The following is a 27,975-nucleotide window of genomic DNA, read 5'->3' as shown; positions in this document are numbered from 1 at the left end:
TATTTTGACTCGAAAGTTGTGGTGCAGGACTAGGGAGAATTTTAGCCCTGAAATGTAATTTTAAGGTTCCCAAATCAGAGCTTGAGTAACTACTCTTTATGGCAGTCTTATCAATCCTCTTACACAAAGCTCGACCCCCCACCCTATTTTTTTTTATTGGACCTGATGTTTGATTAAGCATTTCCCAGTCAAGGGGACTTACGCACTTACGAGTTGGTGCGCAAGGCCAGTTGCGCACCAACGTTCAAATCAACCACTGCCACCAGCGGATCGAAAGGATACTCTTTGTAAAATTCCAAGCTCCATTTCAGGCACCAGCAAGGGGCAGGTAAGCAGGGACTTGGGGTACTCTCTGTCATAACTATCCACACTAATAAAGGGGTCATTTAAAAGTTCTCTACCCATCAGAGGCTTGTAGCACCCTTTCATTTGAGGTTTTGCTATTGTTATGAATGTCACTGAGTTTGTGGGCCTGATTTACAGAAATGTTTTCAATGGAACTTTCCCATATTAAATTTCTTTTGTAAATCAGGCCCTATGGGTTTTAGAGACTGTGAGATTATTAAGACTGTACAATAGTCCTCTTTCTACTTGCTTGGAATCCAAGCAGCTATTGTGTCTTGGTTTCATCAGCTATTCTATTATTTTGAAGATGATCGATAATGATGTCTGTTGAGTGAAGCATGAACACCAGAAAGGAAATGGATGTAAGTAAGGAGGTTAACAGGATGGTTGATTATACATACATTGTCCTGCCTAGTCACTAACCTTCTGATACATGAAGAGATTGATCAGCAAACACATTAAAAGGTAAAAGGTTGTAAATAACTAAGCCATGCCGACATTTTTTCCTTGGCTGTGCAGGATTGTGAACAGGATAAGTACAGTCGGTATAAAGAAGTGCCTTCAAGATTTACAAATCGGTTTAAAAAGGGAAGCTCATCTGCCTGGGTTAATCTTATTTTATGCTTGGTAATTTTAACAGAGACCCTTTCGGTCTTTTGTTACAGAAATGACAAAATACTTAAGGAGCTCCATAAAGGAGTTACTGGCTGTAATGCTTTTCATGAGATGATCAACTGCTTGGCAGGCAGCTCTATAGAGCTTTGTCATTTTCTTAAGCATGTTATTTGGGAGGTGAGCATCATTTCACTGGGAGATAAAGCAGTGCTGAAACCTAATCTTGAACTGAGCCCTTGATAATCCGTCAGCAAAAGAGTCTTGTTCTTTTTATCGAATAAAAGCGTACTCGGCAACGCCATCACAACAATTTGATTGATACACTTAAAACTCCTGAAATATCTAGTTCAAATTTCATATGTATAAGAAAATAAACAACCCTTTCTCCTCGGACGCAAAAACAAAATATAATGCTAACGTTGGGAACAATACATACACACCTTCATGGTGTGTTGTTGTTGTTGATAAGCCCTAATGCCTATAGCTAGCTGGTCGTGGACTAAATCCTTGATACGTGTCTACGTACCCCGAGTGCCAAGGGGACAGGCTAGAAACCTTGCCTCTCTGGCTGTGATGAGCCCACCATAGTGTGATGGCATTGTATACCTTATCCGCGGTGTATACCAGTTCTGTAAACGGGGAATGAGTCTATAAACCGACTCTAAAATCCTGGCGTGCTATAGACAGTGTTTGTGATTCACATATGTGGTCATGTATGATATGATATTTTATTTATAGCGTGCCTATACACAAGTTTTTCAAGGCGCGACAAGGCAAGGCAGGGCAACAGGGGAGCACGAGACAACGATCTTACTAGGCCAAGTGTCATTGTGATCACACAAGTGCAGGGCATATAGTGATGGCTTGCGTGCCTGTGCAGATATAGATGTTGATTACAGAAACTCAGAGGGCCTAATTCATGGAACTTTTAGCGCAGTGTTGAAACGTCACTTTTCACTGCCAACAAACACCCTGATTCACAGAGCGGTGTGGAAATGTCCACCAAAATGTCCATGAATTAGGACCAGAGCTGTGATGTGCGCATCCCTCTGTTTACACAGCCCATGAGAAAGAACCTGTGTAGTCGCACCGACTATTCCCGCATCTCTAGTATGTTCTTGCGCAAAACAGAGGCGGACATGGTGAACACCCTCATTGTACATGTGCACATTCCAGTGCATTCTCATCGAGTGTTATTCCAGCGTAATGGACTTATGTACCAATGGTGGGAGTTTTGTGTGAGTGCATCCCTGTGCTGAATATTCTTAGCATGAATCAGGGTTTACAGGTGCTATTCAAACACAGTACTTCTTAACCTTGGTTACAAACCAGCGAGTCAAACCCACTGTAAAATCCTGAATCGTGTGATGTGGTGATGTCTTGACTACTACTATGCTGTGCACTTGGGGGTAGCAGTTACTGTTTTATCGGCACCAAAGTGCCTTTCAAGCGTCTTAAGTAAATCTGTATCCTGGGAATTTGCTAAGGGAAAAATCCACAAAGGCCGAATATTTTGAATACATCTCAATATATGTTGTCAGAATGTTTGAATACATTCAGGTCAGTGATCGGGCCGTGGGACTCTTAACCAGTTTCTGAAAAGCTCAATATTGAAGATGCCTTTTTTTGATCCCCTTCAGGAAGGTGTGTCTTCATTCCCAGTCGTTTCTTTGGGCTGGGGAGTTACTTGCCCTCCCTAGGTTGTTCTTCTGTTGCTTGGGTTTTTACAGAGCTTCTTTGTTGTCTAGTAGCATAGTGCATTACTATGATTATTGTGCATACTTTATTTAAGCTTGGCAGTCAATGAGTACAGCATCCTGGAAAGGAGAGAACAACAGATCACGTTCACAGCAGTACTAGATAGAAAACCAAAAAAACAATATACATGGTCAGGTAATTCGCACACGGCTTGCTTCTGGATAGTTTCACCCCCATCCCCAAGGTCAGTGAGACCCTCACCCTCGATTGTCAGTTCAGAGTTCACGTTCTTGGCCTCAGTCTGAGGTTTGATTAGCCAGGTATGTACGGAATTCCACCCATATGTCTTTAGGTCTGAATGAGGTTGTAGTGTCCCAATATAGGCCTCCTCACAGTTCTCGAGCCACGTCAGATCAGCCAATCACTCGTGACGGGGCCTTGTCCTTCCACCTCCTTAAGATACATCGTTTGTTTGACTACAGATAGCCCCACCACTTCAGATAATGTATTACATACTAGCTCCCAAAATTCTCCAAGACGATCACCACCCCCACAGCATGTGCAGTTGGTCAGCTTTATCCAGGAGACATCTTGGGCATGCACTGTCAGTCAACTGGTACATTTTGCAAATCCTGTCAGGCGTGTAATACAATCTGTTGTTTAGACTGCACTAGTTTAAATCTGGAGTTCATAGATATGGTTTTGGTATGAGTGCACATTTGTTTCACCCAAGTGATCCGCCCATCAGCGCCTAAAACGGGGGTTCAGTATGTCCATGTTGCTCATTATCATTTTGTATAATGTGGCTACAAGTCTGCGCACACCCCAGGAGTTGGTGATTTAGACCAGGAATCATCTTCAGGGGGTTCAGCAGACCAATCCTCCCACCATGCAGTGACCGGTGCATGCAGTATATAGTATTGCAACATTTCCAGAGCCATACCCTTATACTCCTGTCTCTGCGTTTGCAGCGTGATAAGCTTTCCCTTCGGAAAGACGTCCCCCAGAGCCCTATATCCCATCCACTCCCAGTGTGAAATAAGTGATCTGTCCCATGTAGGGTTAAGGACTGGCAATCTCCACAGTGAGAGTCACTTATAGTACGGGTGTACCACCCCTATTTTCACGTATATGGTGCACCATGTGGGCACTGCATTGAGAACTGGGCCATATGGGAAGTTGTCTTTGCACTTTGCACCGAACTACAGTGTCCTAGTGTGATACTCGCCTGCCGCTCACCTCTCCAATTTATCGTGTGGCGGGGTCTGCCCGTGTCCATATCAATATGTGGTGAACTGTGCCTGGGCTGCCAAACAATATATTTAAAAATGTGGTGCTGTAAAATCACCCTTATCACACAGCAGGGTCATTTCCGACCATTTCTTCTGCACAGCACCCGTGTTCCACAGAAAATGTGAGAGGGACGCATGAATCCTTGCAAAAAAATGATTTACCTGGCCAGAAGAGAACATTGACAAAAATATACAGCAGTGTGGGCAATAAAATCATTTAAACAAGGGCCAGTCTACCAGCTAGTGAAATGGGGGCCATTGCCCACCTAGTTATTCTCTCCTCCACATATCATTCCTGGACTGTGTAGTTGTCCTGAAGGAGCATGCTCATTTCCCTGGATATAACAACCCCTAGTTATTTAATCTGTCTTGGCGCCCAAAGCAGGGGAAAGTACCCACGTGATTCCTGCGTGGCGGCTGTTAGCAGGAAACACTCCTAATTTAGTGTAGTTTACTACAAAGCCGGAGTACTCTCCAACACGTTTAATATCATGCATAATCGAGTTAGAATGACTTGCAGGTTTCTGACATAAAGTATCACATCATCCACGTACAATGAAAGTATCTCTGCGGGACCCGTTAGTCATATCCCTTGCTTCCCGTTGCATTCTCCAACCAAGTCTGCCATCGGTTCAATGGCTAGGGCAAAAATAACAGTGATAGGGGACATCCCTGGCGGGTGCCTCTACCAAGCACAATTTCTTCAGAGACTTGAGAGTTCACCAATACTCTGACAACCGGTCAAGTGTAAAGGAGCTTGATATAGTGGATCATGTTAGAGCTAAGCCCCATCTTGACTACTACAGTAAAAAAATACTGCTATGACACCATATGAAATGCTTTCTGCGCATCTAGCATCACTGCCACTGCAGAAGCTTCAGGGGCTAGCCTCACCATGACATTAAATAAAGAATGCCTATTAGGAACTGTTGACCTGCAAGGGATGAACCGCATGGACTAGGTATGGCATCAAATGGAGCAAGTGGTTTGCCAGTGCTTTTGCATACATTTTGGTATCAACGTTCATGAGTGACACGGGCTTGTACGATCCACATTTGTTGCTGTGTTTATCTGGTTTAAGCAGCACTGTTATTGTGGCCTCACACAGTGATTCAGGGAGAAGCGAGTTCTCCAAGGATTCCTCTCAGTCTTTTAATAGGTTAGGGGCCAGTACCGCCCCAGACTCTCCATAGAACCCGGCTGTGAACCAATCTGGGCCCGGGGCCTTGTGTTTCTATAGGTCTCTGATAACAGCCATATTTCCTCAACTGTAAGCAGCGTATTGAGTTACAGGGTAATTCATAGAATTTCGCAGAAAAGTGTTGCAAGCGGCTGGCGCAGAGTGTCCGCGTGCGATTGTCTGCGCCAGGCACGTGCGCTAAAACCGATTTCCGCGCACAGCGTATTCATGGATTTTAGGCTCCCAAACCAGCCGTGGCGCAGAGAATCGCAGAGACCCTGCAGCAGCGCCACTAACGCCCCGAAGAACGCCCTTGCGCAAGGAAAAGCCATCAAAATCGCAAAATCATCGCAAAGGGCTGCGCTAACCCTGGACCAGTTCACCGGGCTGGCAAACAGCAAACGCCAAGCGGGGAATGTGTATTTCAGGGGTGCGCAGGAGGTTCCACACGCGATTGGGCCAGTGCGAGCAAGGTATGTGTATTTCAGGGGTGCGCGGGAAGTTCCACACGCGATTTCAGCAGGGTACGTGTATTTCAGGGGTTCGCGTGAAGAGATCGGGCCTGGGGGAGCGTGCTACGTGTATTACAGGGGTTCGCGCGAAGTTTATCATGCGATTGGGCCTGGGGGTGCGGGCTACGTGTATTACAGGGGTTCGCGTGAAGTTTCTCACGCGATCGGGCCTGGGGGAGCGGGCTACGTGTATTACAGGGGTTCGCGTGAACTTTCTCACGCGATCGGGCCTGGGGTAGCGGGCTACGTGTATTTCAGGGGTTCGCGTGAACTTTCTCACGCGATCGGGCCTGGGGGAGCGGGCTACGTGTATTACAGGGGTTCGCGTGAAGTTTCTCACGCGATCGGGCCTGGGGGAGCGGGCTACGTGTATTACAGGGGTTCGCGTGAAGTTTCTCACGCGATCGGGCCTGGGGGAGCGGGCTACGTGTATTTCAGGGGTTCGCGTGAACTTTCTCACGCGATCGGGCCTGGGGGAGCGTGCTACGTGTATTACAGGGGTTCGCGTGAAGTTTCTCACGCGATCGGGCCTGGGGGAACGGGCTACGTGTATTTCAGGGGTTCGCGTGAACTTTCTCACGCGATCGGGCCTGGGGGAGCGTGCTACGTGTATTTCAGGGGTTCGCGTGAAGTTTTGCACGCGATCGGGCCTGGGGGAGCGTGCTACGTGTATTACAGGGGTTCGCGTGAAGTTTTTCACACGATCGCGCCTGGGGGAGCAGTTTACCACTCACCGTCTGCCTTGCGTGTAGAAGAACGCGTAGCCAACACCCGCTGTGAAGTAATAGCGTGTGAACCCCAACGGATGGAAAACACACGCACCGCACGAAAAGCACGTACAGAACATAAAGGCACGCGGGATCACCAAGCCCTGCCAGGGCAACGCCCGTGCGCAAAACGTCACAGATGCGCTTATGCTGTAAGGGCCTTTGGTCCAATGAAATTGCGTACGCGTGCTGACGCGCTTACGCGCTAAGGGCCTTTCCTCGATTTTCATGCTGACGTGCAGGATTTTCACGTGCCAAATCACTCTGTATCAAGCTGGCCACGCGAAAACACACGGAAGACCACGCTCCTGCCCAGAAGGCCGAATTACTGCCCCCCAGTGCCCCAAGCAGCCTCCCACGTGCCATCTGCTGCTGCCTGCCTGCCTGCCTGCCTGCCTGCTGCCACCGTGCCCTGCCATTTGGTGCCTGCACATCAGCCATCTGCAGGTGTCCAGTTGCTGTGTCCACCCCTGCTGGAACAGAAGACTCCCGACTCGGATAACATCGCTCCACAGCCCAGTCCCAGGACCCAGTTGCCCACCCACTCCTGCCCCTGGGGTTGCCATGTCGGGCACATCAACATCTGGCACCAGTGGCAACCCCCGGCCAGAGGGGCAGAGGGGCACCAGCTTCACTGCCACCGAAGTTGGTGTCCTGGTGGAGCAAGTCCTGGGGCAGTATGATGCCCTCTTCGGATCTTCCCGCGCCAACAAGGAAGGACGGGACAGGATCTGGGCCGACTGTGTGGTTGCCATCAGCGCAGAGGGGGTGGCAACCCACACCTTCCAGAAGTTCAAGAAGCGCTGGGAAGACTTGAGGTCCAGGACCCTCATGAAGGCCCGGCGCCTCGTGGAGGGGGGCCGGGGCCGCATGAGTTCCATCCAGTGGAGGGTCCTGGAACGCGCACACCCAGCGCTCCACGCCCAGGTCCTTGAGAGGGAGACCCGTCTGGAGTTGAGCGGTAAGTGGCCAAGCATTGCTGTGTGAGACAGGGCATGTTGCAGTGTGCTGGTTGTCTGATACTTGCCTGCATGTGTGACATAGGCCATGTACGCATGTATGTGTGCAGGGACATCATGGGAATGCATGTGCGACCTGTAATGTGTGAACCGCACGGTTGTTGCATGTGTTTGAATGCGACATGGGGAGCCCTGTGCAGATTGCACACATGAGAGCATGGCAGTCTCTGTTCCTGGACATGGGTGGGGGCGAGGGATGGGTGCTGATGCCAGATACATATGTGGTATCCATGTCTGTGTGCCTGACCTGTGTGTCTGTGACTTGTGAGTGCCATGGATGCATGACACATGTCTGTGACAATGTACAGATTCACTGATGCAGCCTAGTCATCCTTGTATGCACTGTGATTGGGGTGTACGGGGCCAGATGGATGTGACTGAGGTGAAGTGTGTGCATGTGATAGGCATGACCCATGATGCATGTGAGTCCCATTACATTGTATGATTCGAGAGTCCATTGGACATGCATTGAAATGTCCATGGCACGCACCATGACTGTCACTGTGTGTGTTTTGCCTGGACTGACACATGTGTTGTGGTGTGACATGATGGAAGTGTACTTTGACAGTGGCACTCATCTGCTATTTCTTCCTGTCTAGGGGACCATTGTACAGTACCCTGATGCTTGTGTTCTATGTCTCCCTCTACGCAGCGGCTAGTGAAGGAGAGGGCGGAGACGGCGCTGTGGAGCAAGGCGGCGGGGATGCCCCCACGGCTGCAGCGGAAGGGGTGGGTAAGCCCCCACAGGGGCCTGCTACGGCGGTAGACGGCGAGGAGCCATCCAGGTTGGTGGTTTCCACAGAGGAGGAGGAGGCCGCCACTGAGGCGCACATGGGGCCTGGTGGGGGCATCCCTGCTGGTGCAAGTGGTGCAGTCCAGGGGCAGGGGCAGGAGGCAGCACAGGTCACCGTGGAGGGGCCTGTGCATGACGCTGTCCCTGAACCTGTGGGTGCACCACCTTGCACCAGCAGGGATGCCCAGTCCCAGGCCCGTCCGCAGGTAGAGGGGATGTTCATGTCATCTGACTCCCCTCCACCTGCGGACGAGGGGACCCCTGGCCGTGTGGAGAAGGTCCTGATTGGGGTCGCGATGCGCACGGCTGTGATTTGTGATGCCGTGCGTGCTTCCCAGGAGGAGCACGCACATCATCACGAAGAGCACCGTGCCGACGTGGCCCAATTGGGATCGGCCATGTTCGGGGGTTTCCTGCATGTGTCGGCCAATCTGGCGGCCCTCTCCTCCTCTGTGGAGACTATACGCCAGTCGTTCTCCTTGCCGTCTTCTGGCCCAGATGCCACCAGGGCCCCCTGTGGACCTGCCCTGACCAATGCAGCCAGCTCGGTGGGGATCCCATCCCTGCCACAGTCGGGAGTCAGAGGTCCAGCAGGGGTGGACAACACAGCAACTGGACCCCAGCAGATGGAGGATGTGACGGCATCATCGGGAAGGGCACGTGCACGACGGCGTCGGTGGTTTCCATCATCCTGGATGCCGTCGTGCTGGCAGAGGCAGTGGTGTCGGAGGCAGCAGCAGGCTCGACGTGGGAGGCATCATGGCTCGGGACCATCAAGATCAGAGGGGCAGGCATCGGCCGGAGGGCAGGAGAACCCTGGGATGGTAGTGTCTTCCGTGTGGGAGCAGTTGGTCCAGCGGATAGGTGCGGAGCGGCAGCAGGCGGAAGAGGAGCGGCTCACCATGGTCAGGGCGGAGTTCTCCATGCGTCGGGCGTTGAGGCGGGCTGAGTGCCTCGAGGAAGCTCGCAGGGAGTTTGAGGTGAACATGGGGTTATCCCTGCGAGACCTCGGGGCCAGGCCAGAGTCCCGCCTCCAGGACATCGACATGGAGTTCGATGATGCCCTGGCCGGCAACATCACAGAGTGAGCCGCAGGACGGGGGGCTCCACCCAGGTGTATAACCCCTGAAATACACATAGCCCGCTCCCCCAGGCCCGATCGTGTGAAAAACATCACGCGAACTCCTGAAATACACGTAGCCCGCTCCCCCAGGCCCGATCGCGTGAAAAACTTCACGCAAACCCCTGAAATACACGTACCCTGATGAAATTGCGTGTGGAACTTCCCGCGCACCCCTGAAATACACGTACCCTGCTGAAATCGCGTGTGGAAATTCCCGCGCACCCCCGAAATACACGTACCTTGATGAAATTGCGTGTGGAACTTCCCGCGCACCCCTGAAATACACGTACCCTGCTGAAATCGCGTGTGAGACTTCCTGCGTGTGAGACTTCCCGCGCACCCCGGTATACACGCACACGTATTTTTTGTTAGCGGGTGTCCGTGTTTGTGGGTACCCCTTTGCACGTCATTTGTCCAGGAGGGCCACAGTATAGGACATTCATCATGGCAGTATATAGGTGCTATTTGTTGGCGCACCTTTTGGCGCACATTTCTTACAGCCGCAGAGACGCTACCGCCTGCTTTCTTGTCAGGCCGATTCATGGAATAATTAGCGCGGCGCAAGTGGGCAAAAACGTGCGAATCGCAGTGGAATAGCGAAAATCGCAGTGCAAGTGCGAAAATCGCACGAAAAGCAGTGCACATCGATTCATGGAAGTCCGTGCGCGAGAAAACCAGCGGATGTGCGATAAAAAAGTGTGCGGCGCACGTTGGCGCACAGGCCATCTAACAGCGTGCGCCAGGTCACAGCGAAAATCGCACAGGCCACAGCGAAATTCGCACATAGCGCGGCGCACGCAACAAAAGTAGGCGGAACACGGGAATGGGGAACAACTTGCCAAAACGTGGGCGTCACAGGGGAAAGTACAGGGCACAAGTGCGCGGAACGCCCATACGCTCGCCTACAACACATATTCATGGAATAGAATAGGGGAAAAAAGCGCACGCTCAAACCAGCGCACAGGCACAAACATGACCGCCACAAGAAAGCAGGCGGTAGCGTCTCTGCGGCTGTAAGAAATGTGCGCCAAAAGGTGCGCCAACAAATAGCACCTATACACTGCCATGATGAATGTCCTATACTGTGGCCCTCCAGCACAAATGACGTGCAAAGGGATACCCACAAACACGGACACCCGCTGACAAAAAATACGTGTGCGTGTATACCGGGGTGCGCGGGAAGTCTCACACGCGGGAAGTCTCACACGCGATTTCAGCAGGGTACGTGTATTTCAGGGGTGCGCGGGAATTTCCACACGCGATTTCAGCAGGGTACGTGTATTTCAGGGGTGCGCGGAAAGTTCCACACGGGATTTCATCAGGGTACGTGTATTTCAGGCGTTCGCGTGAAGTTTTTCACGCGATCGGGCCTGGGGGAGCGGGCTACGTGTATTTCAGGGGTTCGCGTGAAGTTTTTCACGCGATCGGGCCTGGGGGATCGGGCTATGTGTATTTCAGGGGTTCGCGTGAAGTTTCTCACGCGATCAGGCCTGGGGGAGCGTGCTACGTGTATTTCAGGGGTTTGCATGAAGTTTTGCACGCTATCGGGCCTGGGGGAGCGTGCTACGTGTATTACAGGGGTTCGTGTGAAGTTTTTCACGCGATCGGGCCTGGGGGAGCGGGATACCACTCACCGTCTGCCTTGCGTGTAGAAGAACGCGTAGCCAACACCCGCTGTGAAGTAATAGCGTGTGAACCCCAACGGATGGAAAACACACGCACCGCACGAAAAGCACGTACAGAACATAAAGGCACGCAGGATCACCAAGCCCTGCCAGGGCAACGCCCATGCGCAAAACGTCACAGACGCGCTTACGCTGTAAGGGCCTTTGGTCCAATGAAATCGCGTACGCATGCTGACGCGCTTACGCGCTAAGGGCCTTTCCTCGATTTTCACGCTGACGTGCAGGATTTTCACGTGCCAAATCACTCCGTATCAAGCTGGCCACACGAAAACACACGGAAGACCACTCTCCTGCCCAGAAGGCCGAATTACTGCCCCCCAGTGCCCCGAGCAGCCTCCCACGTGCCATCTGCTGCTGCCTGCCTGCCTGCTGCCACCGTGCCCTGCCATTTGGTGCCTGAACATCAGCCATCTGCAGGTGTCCAGTTGCTGTGTCCACCCCTGCTGGAACAGAAAACTCCCGACTCAGATAACATCGCTCCACAGCCCAGCTCATGACCCAGTTGCCCACCCACTCCTGCCCCTGGGGTTGCCTTGTCGGGCACATCAACATCTGGCACCAGTGGCAACCCCCGGCCAGAGGGGCAGAGGGGCACCAGCTTCACTGCCACCGAAGTTGGTGTCCTGGTGGAGCAAGTCCTGGGGCAGTATGATGCCCTCTTCGGATCGTCCCGCGCCAACAAGGAAGGATGGGACAGGATCTGGGCCGACTGTGTGGTTGCCATCAACGCGGAGGGGGTGGCAACCCGCACCATCCAGAAGGTCAAGAAGGGCTGGGAAGACTTGAGGTCCAGGACCCTCATGAAGGCCCGGCGCCTCATGGAGGGGGGCCGGGGCCGCATGAGTTCCATCCAGTTGAGGGTCCTGGAACGCGCACACCCAGCGCTCCACGCCCAGGTCGTTGAGAGGGAGACCCGTCTGGAGTTGAGCGGTAAGTGGCCAAGCATTGCTGTGTGAGACAGGGCATGTTGCAGTGTGCTGGTTGTCTGATACGTGCCTGCATGTGTGACATAGGCCATGTACGCGTGTATGTGTGCAGGGACATCATGGGAATGCATGTGCGACCTGTAATGTGTGAACCGCACGGTTGTTGCATGTGTTTGAATGCAACACGGGGAGCCCTGTGCAGATTGCACACATGAGAGCATGGCAGTCTCTGTTCCTGGACATGGGTGGGGGCGAGGGATGGGTGCTGATGCCAGATACATATGTTGTATCCATGTCTGTGTGCCTGACCTGCGTGTCTGTGACTTGTGAGTGCCATGGATGCATGACACATGTCTGTGACAATGTACAGATTCACTGATGCAGCCTAGTCATCCTTGTATGCACTGTGATTGGGGTGTACGGGGCCAGATGGATGTGACTGAGGTGAAGTGTGTGCATGTGATAGGCATGACCCATGATGCATGTGAGTCCCATTACATTGTATGATTCGAGAGTCCATTGGACATGCATTGAAATGTCCATGGCACGCACCATGACTGTCACTGTGTGTGTTTTGCCTGGACTGACACATGTGTTGTGGTGTGACATGATGGAAGTGTACTTTGACAGTGGCACTCATCTGCTATTGCTTCCTGTCTAGGGGACCATTGTACAGTACCCTGATGCTTGTGTTCTATGTCTCCCTCTACGCAGTGGCTAGTGAAGGAGAGGGCGGAGACGGCGCTGTGGAGCAAGGCGGCGGGGATGCCCCCACGGCTGCAGCGGAAGGGGTGGGTGAGCCCCCACAGGGGCCTGCTACGGCGGTAGACGGCGAGGAGCCATCCAGGTTGGTGGTTTCCACTGAGGAGGAGGAGGCCGCCACTGAGGCGCACATGGGGCCTGGTGGGGGCATCCCTGCTGGTGCAAGTGGTGCAGTCCAGGGGCAGGGGCAGGAGGCAGCACAGGTCACCGTGGAGGGGCCTGTGCATGTCGCTGTCCCTGAACCTGTGGGTGCACCACCTTGCACCAGCAGGGATGCCCCGTCCCAGGCCCGTCCGCAGGTAGAGGGGATGTCCATGTCATCTGACTCCCCTTCAACTGTGGACGAGGGGACCCCTGGCCGTGTGGAGAAGGTCCTGATTGGGGTCGCGATGCGCACGGCTGTGATTCGTGATGCCGTGCGTGCTTCCCAGGAGGAGCAGGCACGTCATCACGAAGAGCACCGTGCCGACGTGGCCCAATTGGGATCGGCCATGTTCGGGGGTTTCCTGCATGTGTCGCCCAATCTGGCGGCCCTCTCCTCCTCTGTGGAGACTATACGCCAGTCGTTCTCCTTGCCGTCTTCCGGCCCAGATGCCACCAGGGCCCCCTGTGGACCTGCCCTGACCAATGCAGACAGCTCGGTGGGGATCCCATCCCTACCACAGTCGGGAGTCAGAGGTCCAGCAGGGGTGGACAACACAGCAACTGGACCCCAGCAGATGGAGGATGTGACGGCATCATCGGGCAGGGCACGTGCACGACGGCGTCGGTGGTTTCCATCATCCTGGATGCCGTCGTGCTGGCAGAGGCAGTGGCGTCGGAGGCAGCAGCAGGCTCGACGTGGGAGGCATCATGGCTCGGGTCCATCAAGATCAGAGGGGCAGGCATCGGCCGGAGGGCAGGAGAACCCTGGGATGGTAGTGTCTTCCGTGTGGGAGCAGTTGGTGCAGCGGATAGGTGCGGAGCGGCAGCGGGCGGAAGAGGAGCGGCTCACCATGGTCAGGGCGGAGTTCTCCATGCGTCGGGCGTTGAGGCGGGCTGAGTGCCTCGAGGAAGTTCGCAGGGAGTTTGAGGTGAACATGCGGTTATCCCTGCGAGACCTCGGGGCCAGGACAGAGTCCCGCCTCCAGGACATCGACATGGAGTTCGATGATGCCCTGGCCGGCAACATCACAGAGTGAGCCGCAGGACTTGCCCACTGCCATTGTATATAGTTCTTTAGTTAGTTAGTGTTAGGTTTCCTTTATTTTTTGAGATTTTGTTGGACCGCTCGGACAATGGCCACTTTTCTGTATATAGTTTTTTTATTAGGTAGTAGTAGGTTTCATTTATAGTGTTGGGCTCATGGACCCTGGAATATTCTTGTGTATAGTTCGATTTTTTAATATACATTTTTTTGATTTATATTTGTGTTCACCATGAGGCAATGGTTTTTCCTTATTTTTTTTCACCATGATTTTGCTTTGGACAACATTAGTTTTTGGATTCCTTTGTTTTTTTGATTTTTACATTACTTATCGGACATTAGTTTACTTAATTTTCTTCGAGAATACATGTTTTTATTACTTTCTTTTGTGGTATTTTCTCATTGGTTTCATGCATGTCATGATATGGGTTTTGACATTCACTTGCACCCATTGTGTATGTGTGTGTGACGGACATGTGTTCATTTACATACTTGCCATTGGGGTTGTATCATGTAATTGCATTTGCTATGTGGGTGGATGCAATCCTTGGCTGGGTGTTTGTGCTGGGTATGCTGCCCATTACTGCCATGATTGTGTATCGTCAGGACCTGGGGGCAGGGGGATATGGTTGGGGGCCTGCTGGCAGGTGCCCCACAGTGCAGTGCTGGGGGGTGGGGGGGTGGGGAACATGAGTTGGACATGGGTGGGGGCCTGCTGGCAGGTGCCCCACAGTGCTGGGGGGTGGGGGTGGTGGGGAACATGAGTTGGACATGGGTGGGGGCCTGCTGGCAGGTGCCCCACAGTGCTGGGGGGTGGGGGTGGTGCGGAACATGAGTTGGACATGGGTGGGGGCCTGCTGGCAGGTGCCCCACAGTGCTGGGGGGTGGGGGTGGTGGGGAACATGAGTTGGACATGGGTGGGGGCCTGCTGGCAGGTGCCCCACAGTGCTGGGGGGTGGGGGTGGTGGGAGACATGAGTTGGACATGGGTGTGGGCCTGGTGGAGGGTGCCCCTGCACTGCTGGGGGGTGGGGGTGGTGGGAGACATGCATTGTTGATCAGTAGTGCAAGGTCACATGTGGGTTGGCTGGGGGGCATGCCCATGGTGGATGGGCTGCCTGCGGGACATGAGCAGGGGTGCAGGGTAGTCCCCCGTGGTGTGGGCTGCCTGCAGGGGCCGTGGAGGTTGTGGAGCGTACAACTGGGTGGACCCACACAGCCAATTCACGTGTAGTACTCCCCAGAACCCCTTAAATACACATACCCTGCTGAAATCGCGTGTGGAACTTCCCGCGCACCCCTGGAATACACGTACCCTGCTGAAATCGCGTGTGGAACTTCCTGCGCACCCCTGGAATACACGTACCCTGCTTGCACGGGGCCAATCACCCCTGTAATACACCCCGCTCCCCCAGGCCCGATCGCGTGAGAAACTTCACGTGAACCCCTGTAATACACGTAGCACGCTCCCCCAGGCCCGATCGCGTGAGAAACTTCACGCGAACCCCTGAAATACACGTAGCCCGCTCCCCCAGGCCCGATCGCGTGAGAAACTTCATGCGAACCCCTGTAATACACGTAGCCCGCTCCCCCAGGCCCGATCGCGTGAGAAACTTCACGCGAACCCCTGTAATACACGTAGCACGCTCCCCCAGGCCCGATCGCGTGAGAAAGTTCACGCGAACCCCTGTAATACACGTAGCCCGCTCCGCCAGGCCCGATCGCGTGGAAAACTTCACGCGAACCCCTGTAATACACGTAGCACGCTCCCCCAGGCCCGATCGCGTGAGAAACTTCACGCGAACCCCTGAAATACACGTACCCTGCTGAAATCACGTGTGGAACTTCCCACGCACCCCTGAAATACACATACCTTGCTCGCACTGGGCCAATCGCGTGTGGAACTTCCCGCGCACCCCTGAAATACACGTTCCCCGCTTGGCGTTTGCTGTTTGCCAGCCCGGTGAACTGGTCCAGGGTTAGCGCAGCCCTTTGCGATGATTTAGCGATTTTGATGGCTTTTCCTTGCGCGAGGGCGTTCTTCGGGGCGTTACTGGCGCTGCTGCAGGGTCGCTGTGATTCTCTGCGCCACGGCTGGTTTGGGAGCCTAAAATCCATGAATACGCTGTGCGTCGAAATCGGTTTTAGCGCACGTGCCTGGCACAGACAATCGCACGTGGACACTCTTCGCCAGCCGCTTGCGACACTTTTCTGCGAAATTCTATGAATTACCCTGTTGTGGCAGTCGTGTTTGTGCCTGTTCGCTGGTTTGAGCGTGCGCTTTTTTCCCCTATTCTATTCCATGAATACCTGTTGTAGGCGAGCGTGTGGGCGTTCCACGCACTTGTGCCCTGTACTTTCCCCCATGACGGCCACGTTTTGGCAAGTTGTTCCCCATTCCGAGTGTTACGCCCGTGTTCCGCCTACTTTTGTTGCGTGCGCCGCGCTATGTGCGAATTTCGCTGTGGCCTGTGCGATGCTGTTAGATGGCCTGTGCGCCAACGTGCGCCGCGCACTTTTTTATCGCACATCCGCTGGTTTTCTCGCGCACGGACTTCCATGAATCGATGTGCGCTGCTTTTTGTGCGATTTTCGCACTTGCACTGCGATTTTTGCTATTCCACTGCGATTCACACGTTTTTGCCCACTTGCGCCGCGCTAATTATTCCATGAATCGGCCTGTTGTCTCTGGCATTTGCAGAGAGCCGCAATAAAGCGACATCTTCGAGCAGGTAGTGTATAGTGTGTTCCCCATGTTGCTGACCAGCACCATACATTGCAGCGTAGACATTTCAAAACACCCCAAGGATATCGTATTCCATCCATTTACTATCCCTTTGCATTTCTAGAATGCAAACCACTTGTGTGGAGTCTTTTTCACAGTGCACTGATCCCCATATCTCCTAGCGCTGCCAGCTGAGAGAAATATCTGATTTCCCTCATGCATGCTCTCTGAACTGTTCCAGGGTATTGCGAATATGTGGCAGCAGTTCCAGGGTAGATGCTGTGGCGTCCACACTCTCTAGTGCCTTTAGCTTCCCTTTGCATGTCAGCAGCTCTCGCCGGATAATTTTAAGGACCCCAAATTCTCTAGAAATTGCCATCCCTCTAATGAACAACTTGAACGCTTGGCATCTTGTTCCATGGGATGTAGCATCTGTAGTATTGCACATGAAGAAGGTTTCTATATTGGTTTCTATGTCAGCCTTAAACAATATGTCCTGTAATGCTTTTGATTTGAATCTCCACACCCTGCATTGGGCAGCCCGCTTGCCCACCACTTGATGCACCATTATGGGGGAATGATCTGAAAGTGTACGTGGGGGAATATCTGCAACTACAACTTTCCCTATGAGTGATTGTGAGAGCAAGACAATATCAAGATGTGCTGCCTATAGTGCACTGAAGAGTAAAAGGTGTAGTCTCAGGTCTGCAGGTGCAGAGGACACCATATATCCCGGATGGCTAATACATACATTTGGCCCAGTAAGGAACCTGCAACCCTAGATGGGGGCGTAGGAGCTGCACCCGTGCTGTTCATGGTCTGGTCCAGTATAAGGTTCATGGCCCCTCAACAGTATAGGAACCCCGGGGTATGCAGACGAAATTCCTGCAATGCTGGTGTATAATTCTGGGGGGGTCTATATTCTGCCCGTGTGTGTTAACTAGGAGAATCTCCATGCATTCGAGGATGCCATACACAATCACATACCGACCTTCTGGATCCACATGTGAATTTCTCCTGGTAAATGAAAGTGATCCATGAATGACGGTTATACCACCCCAGAACTGGGTCGAATTGGAGGCGAAGTACCTATTTTTCCCCCATGATGCTGCTACACTCTCACTGACCACAGCTGTGGCATGCATTTCCGCCCTTGTGGGCAGAAAGGCACCCGCGAGCACAACTTGTAGTTTGCCGATCCGGGAACTACAGTACCGGCAAGCTTACCGATACCGTAGTTCCCAGACCGGCAAACTTATAATGAGGCCCATTGATTTTATGACTCTTAACATATGCCATAATGACTCTTGTCTTGGAGTAGTTCCCCTCAACTCAAATGTACCAGCTCATTACATTTACTGACATCACATACCTCTGTAGTCATGCCCACCCCCCTCAAGGTGCACCAGATCCGCTGGACCACACTGCCACAATCCCGCAATCTGAGCCATAGCATCGCGTACCTATGTCTGCCAAGACTTATATAAAACCCTTTCACTCGCAAGTCCTACACCCCACCCATTCCCATCCACTTGACAACCCACCCTTTTCAAAGTGCCCCCTACCCCTACCTAGGCACCCTCATTTCCTCACCCGAACCAGCAGTGTAAACCATGCCCCCCACACCCTCAACCCCATAACTGTACCGCCTCAACATCAGGACCGGTTTTCAACTGTAACAAACACAATGCAATTGCAACGGGGCATGCAGTCACTGCTTTAGGTGCTTCTTTCTTGAAATCTCCACTAGGATATACACTTTAACAGTGCCAGTGATAGTTAGAAGAGATACCTTCGACACACAACAAGGGCTAACATCTCAAAACATATTAGGAGGTAGGATTCTCATTCTCATGTCACAGACAGCTCGCCCAGGGGGGGTGCAACCAGGGGGCCAATTCATCAGTATTTTGGCCATGATACATTTCAAGGCTTCATCCGGGACCATGAAGATATACAATTTACCCTGGAATTGGAAACGCAATCGAGCTTGGAATAGCATTGCATATGGAATATTGCGTTCCTGCAGCTACTGAACCCCATCAACTGATGGCATTCGTGTTGAACCGCCACAGAACAATAAGGAACAATTTGGATAACTTGATAGCAAAGCCAGAGTTCTATCTTGTCCCTTGCCAGCCTCACGAGTAAGTCCCTGTCCCGGTAGCTCATGACTTTGGCTGTTATGGGCCCAGGGAAGTCACAAGGTTTTTGTAGATGAGCAGGTGTATGCCTCTCCTCAGGTCCCCAACCTCTCACCACCATCCTATTGGAGTAGCAGACGAAGAGCTACAATTGGGAACCCATGCATGAATCCATGCAACATTACTATTCTGTGTTGAGTGTATGAAAGATGGTATGCACTCAGGGAGCCATTCAGAATATACCCTCATGTTGAGGAAGAGGATGGATGCTACCAGGAAGGATGTCCACTGCCAAGATGCCAGAATGCGGCTATAGGTAATATCGACAAACTCTAAGTAAATTCTGATGACAACAGAATGGTATCATAAAGAAGATGATTGAATCTATGTCGAAACAATATTAAAATACTTAAGACTGACAATATAACTGAAGCACTAAGAGAAACATGTACCTATGATGAAGTAATCATGAATATAAGAAGATGAAGTAATGTGCTGACCAATAACTGTAAATACACTGTAATGCAAGGTAGAAAAGCCATATAGAAGCTTGCTAAAAAGAGGTATATACATAACCTTTAGGTCGGCCATTGGAATAAAATGGATGATGGCCCATTTTAAGAATCAACCCTGCTGCCTCAAACTACGAGCCTAGAATTGCAAATTGAAGAACTGATGAAGAAGCGGTTTTTGTGTGCAGAATGAGGTAGTACCTTGGCCTGCAATCAAGGAGGCTATTTCGAGAGATGGGTATAAGGCACAAAGGGAGTCAAATGAACAGACCATGTGCATAAGATATATTTCTGCTAAGATTAGGAGAGATAAGGACATTTTCCGGTGCCAGGTGTTGAGCAACCACAAAGGCAAAAGCCTATGTGAGGTGGAGTGAGCAAGTCTCTAAAGGCCAGAAAGAGTAATGGACACCTGTTTAATAAAATCAAATAGTAGTAAATGAGAGACATACATTGACATAATCGTGGTCTCATAACACGTGACTCAGAAGTAAAAAACAAGGGCTTGTCATTAAAAGCCCAGATGCAGATAGTGGTCTGCTCATACTCCCTTGAATGTTCCAGTGCAGTGAGCAGCCTACAAGGTCAACTACAAACAGAAGATCTTGACTAAGGATAGCAGCAAATGACTTAATAAGAAATTGGAAAACGAAATAGAATTTTAATAGCAATTTGAAACCCATCAAGTAGAAATCGATGGGGATTTTGACACTGATTACTGTAATTAATAAAATAATGCCTATATCTGTAACTGGCTCTATATGAAATTGGAAAACCATAAATTAATTCAATACCAGTAGACAACCCATATACTGATTATTGTTATTTATATTAATCTGTGAATATTGGTATAATAAGAATGTGTCATGATGTTTTGAAAATATGTGTTGTTTGATTAAAGGTTAACCCAACTGGATGAACTAATGTAGATTTAAACTTTGAGAATTTTACGGTTTAACAAATATGCAGTGATCTCTTGAGCGACTAGTGTCACACCAACTACCAAACAGGCAATCAACTAATATTAGGTTTTGGTCATCAAATATATGTGCAGGATCCTAGTATCTGACTGCACAAGATGCGAGAAAAGATTTTAAATATTTGGTCTTTTTGGTTGCTGTACAGGGGAATTGCATTTATTTGCCCCAACACATGGGATTGCTCATGTCCAAGTAATATACGTGTGCAATAAACATATGAGATTGGATGTTGCATTTTAATGAAGTAAAGATTGGTATCTTTAAGGCTATTTAGAGCGCTTGGAGTACCTGTATAGGAATGTGCAAGCAGATTAAATTTATGGCATACTCACGCAAGTTGGCAGTGCAATTGGGCTGAGAAATAGTGCATTCATAATCAGTATAGCTTTGTTATTTAGACGAGGGAAACATGGCGGCCCACTCTCCCAGAAGGTAATCAGATGCCGAAAGGCTGGTAAATGAGTAGGATGTAACTTTAGCTACGGTCCCTGATGGTGAATTGAGATTGTAAAGGTCAATTAGTTTAGTTTAATTACTAGTTGGTTGTCCGTACAGATTTTTCTTTTTTCTCTTTGTTTCCTTTGTAATAACTGCCCGTATCGGATGCAATCGTGGGTACTTGGATTCTGTTTGGAATCGTATTTGCGCTGTGATGATGCATAATACAGATAATTGTTATTAAGATTTGATGCAACCGCACAATATTTTAAGGTAATTTTGTATTGGTTAAACTAGTCTATGGTAACATGTGAGATGTGCTATTGATGAAATACAATAGTGACTTTGGGATGTTTCTCTGATTGACAGATATTTGGTCTGATATATTACCTATGCTTAGCCAAGTTGGTAAGTAAGCTAAACAATGTCTTATTGAATAGAGTGAGGGTCAGGCGGGTCTGTTAGTTAATATATGCTCCAGAGCTTTACCTAATTCACATTATATAATTTAATTTTTATACATCGTGTAGCGACCCAAGCAAATCAGACAAGTGGAATTGGTAACTATACAAATTAATTGCCCTGTCTATGAGATAGACGTGGTGTGACACACCGCAATCTTAATTACTGACATAAACACATTATTAAATTGACTAATGGGTTCTCCTTACTTTTGTTTTTTTCTCTCTCTGTTTTTTCCCACTATGTTATCTAATTGCACTGGTGAACTGCAATTTACTGAATGAATAATTGTAAAATGTTAATTTAAATATTATTTTGTTTGGAATGGAACATGACAATGGGTCTACAACATACGATGTTTTTGTATACAAAAATAATGTTTTTTTTGTTGCTCTATGCCATCCAATGATTCTCTTTGGTTTTGATGCTTATGGTGGTTTTTTAAATGTATGACTTTGATTAACTATTATCAATTGTAATGGTTTCATTGTAATTTGACTATATATCACAGCCTCAGAAGAAGAGACACATCTTGAAACACATGTCAGGCTGATCTGGTTTACAATGAAAAGATGCACAACTGTGCATTCAAAATTTGATTGTTTGGCGCAGTGTGACTGTACACACCCTATGTGATAGTCTACTTGAACTGTGGAGTGTTGGGCAATACACCCATGATCTACAAATCACCTGCAGCCTCCAAACATCCAACTACTATCACTTTGCAAGCACTGGGGATCTCTGTCTTTGTCTGCTCCCCCTTCTTCTTGATATTAGGTTGTTCACAAATGCCGGCCAAGTAATCCTCCAATACTGAGACTCGTCGCAGTCCCACCTTGTGTTGTGCTCCGTTGGGCATCCAAGCTGACTCTGGCACACCACAGCAGGCCCTGGCTTTACTAACCATCACCACCACAGCTCCGGGGCATGAGATGTCCGTGGGGGTCACTTACCCACCTGTGCGAGTGTCCACTGCGGCCGTCTCTACTGAGAGAGGCGGCAGATATGAATACCACTGGTGGCGGTCCCAGAAGCACCAATGGCTCTCCACTCCCCCGCGGTTGGCCAGGCCCAGTGTGGCAGTGCATTATAAGGAAATCAAGCAATAGATATTCTGCACTTCCCCTTCAACAGAACTCAATCCATCTTGCAAATATAATTAGATCACCATTGAGCTTTTCAAATTCAATTTATTAAATAATTTAAATATGTGGGAGAATAAATTAGAGCAAGAAAAGGCACTCAGGAACATTTGAAGAGGTGAAGAGATCATGAACTCCTCCTTTATCACGTTGAATGTTCCTGAGTGCCTAAAGGAAGTACGGATTACACCCATACTGAAGAAAGAATTGCCTAATCCAGAGGTCATAGGCAACTACCACCCTATCACCAATGTTCCATTTTTACTGATGGTACCAGGTAGGGTAGCCTACCTACAACTACACGAACATATGTATAAACACTGGATATTGGGCATCCATCAATCAGGTTTCTGTGCTATGCACAATGCAGATACCACAACCTGACTTACAAGCTAACTTGACTGAGATTGTGGATGGTGGCAGGGTTGCTCTGCTTCTGTTGCTTAACCTCTCAGCAGCATTTGATTTGGTGGATCATTCATTGCTGCTCAAGAAGTTAAGGATTCCACTATTGCACAGATGGCAAATTTCTTGGCTCCTGGAACAGCTAGTGGCTGGCTCCCCCGAGATTCTGTCCTGTGGAGTCCCTCCAGGAGCCTGACTCTCGCCCGCTTTATTTAACATATACATGTGCCCGCTCTTTGACCTGCTGGATGGCATTGACATAAAGTATACCAACTTTGCTGAAGACACCCAGCTGGTCTTTGAGCTGACAGGGCATCAAGAACTAGACACTACCATGGTCAATGCGATATATTATCTTATCCGGAAATGGATAATCGTCAATGTGCTTGCTTTGAATAACGATAAGACTGAGTTGTTAATTGAGGGCTCATACCAAGGGATAAAGAAGCTGGAGGCAAAATATAGTCACTTTAAAATATCCAACTGTGTTATCCAGGTCAGCCCCTTTGTGAAGATCCTGGGCGTCTTCCTTGACTCAGAACTTAATATGAAAAAACATGTCCTGCAGCTAAAAGCCCCCTCTGCTTACGTTAGTAAATTGATGAGACAAATTAAACCTCATCAGTAATCTAACCTTAGTGGCTTCCGCACTGGTTAATACCCACAGTGATTACTGTAACAGTTTACTGGCGGGTACCTCCAAAAATAATGTGAACATTTCCAGACAGCACAGATTAGTTCTGTGAGAGCAGTGTGCGAGATAAAGAGAAGGCAAAGAGATCTCTACATTGACTTCCCATATACCATCGAAGATCCCACAAGATTCTTCCTTTCACAAATAAATGCATGCCGAGTAAGGCACCAGCGTATGTCCTAAAAACGTATAAAGAGGACCCCTGTTATGAGAACCTTATGCTCCAGTGCAACCAACAGATTAGCTACTCCAAGTTACAAGTTAAGAAACTTCAGTGGCACTAGTTTTAACATATGTGCACCCAGTCCGTGCAACCCTCTACCTAACAACCTATGTATTATCTCACACCTCAGTAGATGTAAGAGAGCCATAAAGACGTATCTCTTTATTTAAAGGACCTGGTCATCCTTTTCTCACTCTGATGTCTGGCTACTAATCTAATAATAATAATAATAATAATAATAGTATAATAATAATAATAGTTATCTGAAAAATAATGTTAATATCACCATTTGCTAGACATCCTTTTGGCGAGAAACACCAGGCATCACATTTGAAAGTTCCACTCTTCCATATTAAACTAAAGTTTCCAAGAAGTGGTGACCATCAAAAAAGATTATTATAAAAAGAACCGCTGTGGATACATGTTTATTTAAAACGATTAAGAGTGAAATAAAGAGTGATCATAATTCAGATTAAATGTGTCTCTTCATTAGTAAATTCTCATTTTTTGTGATTATGATGTTTATTTTATTTTGCAAGAATTATAATTGGTTATTTATAATGCACTTAATACCCACAGGTTTCTAAGCGCGGCCCCAGGGATAGAACCGGTGTTGCTTTGCCAAGGCGAGCGTGCTGCCCCTGAGCTATCCTCCCGACCTCTAAAACCACATATAATAGTTCCAACCTGCAAATTGTCATTACATTAGCACTGCTTTGACAACTCACTCCTTTTTCCCCCTCAACATACAGATTTTGTCTTTAATTATTCCTGACCACCATACAACAACCGGATTTACCTTTTTGACATAATGAGCATCCCCTACCAGAGTTCCTCTATGAGGTCCAATCAATATCATCACAATACCCCACATGGGAAACTGCTGTCAATACACATGAGTAGACTGTGGGCCTGATTCATAGGGGGTTTTCCCATGAGATTGCGTCATTAATAAACGTTTCTGTGAATCTGTGATTTACATCCCCAGTAGAGATGTCAGTTCATTGTATGTGGTAGGAGTTAACAAGAAAGACTTATAATAAAACCATAACAGAAAAGTCAGAGCAACACATATTATCAGAGCAGATTAGTTCTATCTGAAAGTTATAGTTGTCAACATTTAATCCTCTACCCAAAGTGCACTAGGGGTAGGGCCTTCGCCATCCAGGGAGCGATAGCACTCTACATAAAGCAAAGTTGCCACATGAGTTGTTTTGAATGCTAATAGCCAGCGTCTCCCCCTACAGACGTGTTTGTCTTATCCTGTAGTATTCATAATCCTGTCTAACTTTCATGATATTATAGTTTTATCCATAGCCGTGCCTTGTGATATCGTAATATCTTGTTTAACTTCACTTTCCCCAGGTGTCAAGGATGTCTGCTTCTCCATCTTGTGCTCTTTAGATCCACCCCTCATATCACTTCATCTTCCCTATGTTTACATCTCATGTTCTTCCCTGTGGTATGTGTGGTTTACTCTTGTAGTGTCAGTCTCCCCTATGGAGCCGCTAGAAGGAACAAAATCAACCATTGCATTCAGAGAGGCTATGCATAGCCATGGTGTCATGTGATATGCATACTCCTGCTTCCCTTGGTACTTGTCACCCTATGGCTGCTTGGATCCTGTCAAGAGTAGTCGACCAGAACTCCTATAGTTCGGCACACTCCCACAGCATGTGCAATATTTTCCACAATAGTTCTTGACACCTCCAGCAGCCAGCATGTGTCTCCAACCCATCTACCTGTAGCTTTTGTGGCATCCACTACCACCCCTGAAGTAGTTTAAAATTAGCTGCCCTCAATCTAGACTCCTTCACACTTCCCTCATAATTGGCATGTTTTCTTTCTCCCCTAATTGGGCCATATATCTTTTATTCCCACCTTGCTTTTCACCGCATATAATGAGTCTATGAATGTGGCATAGATAGGTCTAACCAGTCTTCTGCTATCCCCCATGTTCTTAATGTTTTAGCTGTTGGTGATCTGAGTATTTGGTGCTTTCAGGGGCTGTCTACAGACACTGCACCAAGTGCATGTATTTCAATGTATCAACAGGGCACATGTCTAGACTTTTCTTGTTCGAAGCATATCTGTCTCCATCATGTCTTCCTTATGCATCACATCCTGCACCGAATATCCTGTTCTAGGTTATTCACGTTATTCTTTTGTGTTTTAGTGGAGCCTCTATGTGACAACTACTCTCTACTTTGAGTTGTGAGTGAGCCCGCTCCCATGCTGTCACATTAGTTTCCAGAATGGGGTGCACACAATTTGCTTTGCAATTGCTATATATATTGCTGATGCGCCTTCTCTTTGAACTACCTCGTGTTCAAGAAGGGCTCACATTGGTTAAATCTCCAGGTTGCAGAACAAGGATGCTGTTTGTTAGATTTGTTGAACCGAGTAGACTAATTTCACATCAGAAGGTCTGAGACCCCCTTCTGATTTCAGAGCATATAGCTTCTCTAGTTTAAATCTTAGGTGCAAGCTAACACAGACACAGTTGTATTATTACTTTAGAGATCTTCCTCCTGGGAATGGTGGGTATCTTCAGAGGCTTCACACTTATTTCAATCTCATTATCACTACCATTTTGATAATTTGGAACTGTCACCAGATGGATATGTTAAGCATATCCCATTTATTCAGCTCTTGTTGTGTCTTGGACCATGCCATATATATATTATCTAGTATTGTTTCCACCAGTTACTGACTTAAATATACCCCTAGATATGTAAGACATGTTGTGACCCAGCGACCCTGCATTTATCCATGTGATTTTTGTGTCTATTCCCATTTATGAGTAGAGCGTGACACCTCTCCTACTCCATTTTGTACCCAGAGGAGATAGAAAACGTTTGATCTGTTGCCTAATATTGGGGGCATAGAGCGAAACCAAAACTATATACTCCTTGCCGACACACATTTTTACAACCACAAATCTCCCTTTGCCATCTCTCTTACTTTGTGTCACTGTTTTCAGTAGAGATTTACACATAAGAGTAGCAACTCAACACTTCTTACTCTTGGTCACACAACTATGAGAAATCCTCCGCACTCAGTCACTACACAGTTTGTCAGCTTCCTTTTTTGGAGATATATTTCCTGTATCGTCGCAATAGCTGGTTGCTTAGATGCTTAGTGCAATGTTTGACAATGGTTAGCATGATGTCATCAGCGTGAAGTAGAGTCTTCAGCTCTCCGGTAGGCATTTTGAATCCATGTATCTTTATGTTTTGTCTGATAGCTATAGCGAGCTGCTCTTGCTCCATGGCATAAAGTAGGGTGACAGGGTGTATCCCTGCCTGTACCCCTATTAATGTGGAAAGAAAGAATCAGACATAAACACAGCACTGTTGACTCAAGCGCTTGGAGGAGTATATCAAGGTTTCACCTTCCTTAAAAACCCCTCCCCTAGGGCAAATCTTTTCAGCGTTATAAATAGACAGCCCCAATCTACACAATCAAATTGAGCACTACTTTATGGTCTTTTCCATCTTTTTCCTGCCTAGAACATGTAGAATGAGTCACACATTGTCCTCCCTGTTCTCACAGGCATACACCCTACTTGCTTTCCTTGTACTAGATTTAAAATAACTCTGTTTAATTGACTAGCTAACAACTTTTCAGATTTTAACATCCACATTAATTAGCAATGGTAAGTACTGCATAATAGGCGGTCTCTGCAAAGGTTAGGCATACGCGTGATAAACACTGTATTACGTTCTGCTCATAATCAGCCTGTTTGGTCAGTCTCATTTTACATTCTAGTTAGACTTTTTAGTACTTTAGGGACCCCTGCTTTATAAAATTCTATCTGCAAGCCATCTTCACCTAGTGATTTATTAATACACATCTCTCCAATTGCTTTTTTGACCTCTTCTTTTAAGATTGGGCCTCCTGATATATGATGTTTCTATAGCCCTAATCTGGGTAATGGTATTTTATCTATGAATGTGTCTTCAGTTAGCTGTTCCTCCGGATATTCCAAGGCATATAATGCCTCATAGAAGCCAAGGATTTCTTGTGATTATGGTAGCCGGGTCTGCAATGTTTTTACCATTCACTTTACTCTTTATCATAGGGATGCCTCCCTGTTTCTCAGTTTGCGTCTGTTTAGTAGCAAATGCATGGTCATGGTATGCCTTTTCAAGTTACACATAGTTTGCAGTTCTTAACCTAAATAGGGAGCATTACACTTTCTTAGTAAACAATACATTTAAGCTGAATTTTGCTTTTGCAAATGCGCGTGCATTATTCTTAGTTGTTTTTTTTCATATTGATGAGTTAATATTTTAACTTTTGCCTCTAAAATTGAATGCAGCTCATTGTGTTCCCGCTTTTTTGT

Source organism: Ambystoma mexicanum, chromosome 5q, assembly GCF_040938575.1.
Source record: "Ambystoma mexicanum isolate Mex_15411 chromosome 5q, UKY_AmexF1_1, whole genome shotgun sequence".
In the NCBI taxonomy this organism is placed as follows: Eukaryota; Metazoa; Chordata; class Amphibia; order Caudata; family Ambystomatidae; genus Ambystoma; species Ambystoma mexicanum.
Note: the sequence above shows the minus strand (reverse complement) of the source record.